The sequence below is a fragment of the Microtus ochrogaster genome, unplaced genomic scaffold (assembly GCF_000317375.1).
Source record: "Microtus ochrogaster isolate Prairie Vole_2 unplaced genomic scaffold, MicOch1.0 UNK74, whole genome shotgun sequence".
Taxonomy (NCBI): Eukaryota; Metazoa; Chordata; class Mammalia; order Rodentia; family Cricetidae; genus Microtus; species Microtus ochrogaster.
In genome coordinates, this window is record NW_004949172.1 from 1,041,864 (window position 1) to 1,043,913 (window position 2,050).

Sequence of the window (2,050 nt, forward strand, 5' to 3'; positions counted from 1 at the left end):
TGTTTGAGCACATCCTCTGCCTGTCCACCCCACCATGGATGGGGCTTTGCTTCAAACAACTGTCCTGTGCACCTGATTTAGGGACATCTCACCTGTATAGGTGGGAAGAGACATGGAAATGAACTAAATGCAAAGTCCCCACCTCCATGGAGCTCACCACCCAGGGTCTTAAGGCAGCCCAGGCTGACCTTGGCCAACAGCAAACAAGCAGATTGGGTGCTATCTAATGTCAAGCTGGAACTGGTCACACAGTTCAGAATGTTCAGAATGGGGAGAGGGACAAGGAGTGACAGAGAGCCAGGCAGACAGGGCTTATCTGTGAAGGGATATTTTGAGTTCTCTGTGTTGTACTGTAGAAAAATAACTAGTGCAAAGGTCCTGGGGCAGCCTGGGGTCTTTTTTTAAGGAACAAGGAGAGCCAGTTGTGACAGTTTAGAGGCACCTATAATTGCAGCACTCAAGAGGTTGAAGCAGGAGGAATGTCAAGAGTATGAACGTAGTCTGGGCTACAGAGTGAGTTCCAGGACAGTCAGAGCCACATGGCCAAGAGGGGCTCAAAAAACAAACAAGCCAGGCGGTGGTGGCACACTCCTTTACTCCCAGCACTCGGGAGGCAGAGGCAGGCGGATCTCTGTGAGTTCGAGGCCAGCCTGGTCTACAAGAGCTAGTTCCAGGACAGGCTCCAAAGCTAGAGAAACCCTGTTTAGAAAAACCAAACCAAAACAAAACAAACACAAAACAATATCCACACATAAGGGGGAAGCAGTAGGAAGTTCTTCAAGTTCAACCTTGGTAGAGAGCATTTGAGGACTGTCTCATACAGAAAAAAAAAAATACAAACAGGAACAGCATGAAGACTGGTATTGAGTGAAGAAGAGAAAGGGGAAAGATGTGGAGGGCAGGCTGAGGTGTCAGGAGCAGAATTCCCTTCATTATTAAGGGAACGTCATATTTTTAGGCCCATCAGGAGAGCTCACGCGGTTTCTCATCCCCAATTGTTCAGTATGGCAGGGTTCCTGGAGCAAAGGCCCTGCCTCCTCACTGGATCCATAGGCCTGGCTTGGCCACAGGCAGACCTGTGAGAGGTGATCTGTGTGTAGACAGAAATGAAGCAAATTGCTGGCCCTGCTCTTAGGACGGAGAAGATGGTGGGCACCTGCCATGAACACCCAGAATAGACATGGATGCAAAGCTCTAGAGTCACCAATGACGTTAGTTAATGTGCTTCCCAGACTCAAAGGGGAAGCTGCCCAGGGTGTGCAGTCAGCATCCGCTCTCCTGCTGGGCATCCTCCACAAGTTTCCAGTGTGTGTGCTTGTGTGTGTGTTGGGGGGCAGCAAGAGTGTGCGACACAAGGCCATCGCAAACACTCAACTCTTCCTGCCATTGTTGCTGGCTGGCCACATTCCCACAGAACAGGGCTCTGTGATCTGCACCACTTTTGTGTCCCCAGCATGGTGGACACAGGCTTAGCATTATGGGATCTATGACTCCTGGTTGAGGAAGTGCACACATCCAGGCTTCCTGGCTGCCCCACCCACCCAGAAGGCGTCCTCTGATCTTAGTGTCTCAAGAAGCCACAGATTGGGGGGTTGAGGCACGGGGGTTAAGCTCACCTCCTTCTCCCAGGGGCAGATGGTTTGGTATGCTTGGAATCAGATTGCTAGCTGAAGAAACATGTGTTTCTGCTATATATGTTGTGCGTGTAAATATATGTGTGTGTGGTATGGGGGAGGTGAGGCCCATCAGAATTTCTGGTAACTCCCATGGTACCAAACCCTGTTAAGAGAGTGGGAGTCAGCCAGGACAGGACACTTTGAGGACATCAAGGTAGGATCATCTGGGGTATCACCAACACCTGGAACCTGCCTCTACATCCTTGAGGTCTCCAAATACAGAGAGAAACAGCCTTCCATTCCTAGGACCTTCCACAACAGAAAAAGGAGACCTGTGTGGGCCCCCACCCCACAAATCATTAGAACTCAGAATCAAGGGAGTTAGCCTTTCTCTCCTTGAGGAAACTCAGCCCCAAGCCAATTGCTCACCCACC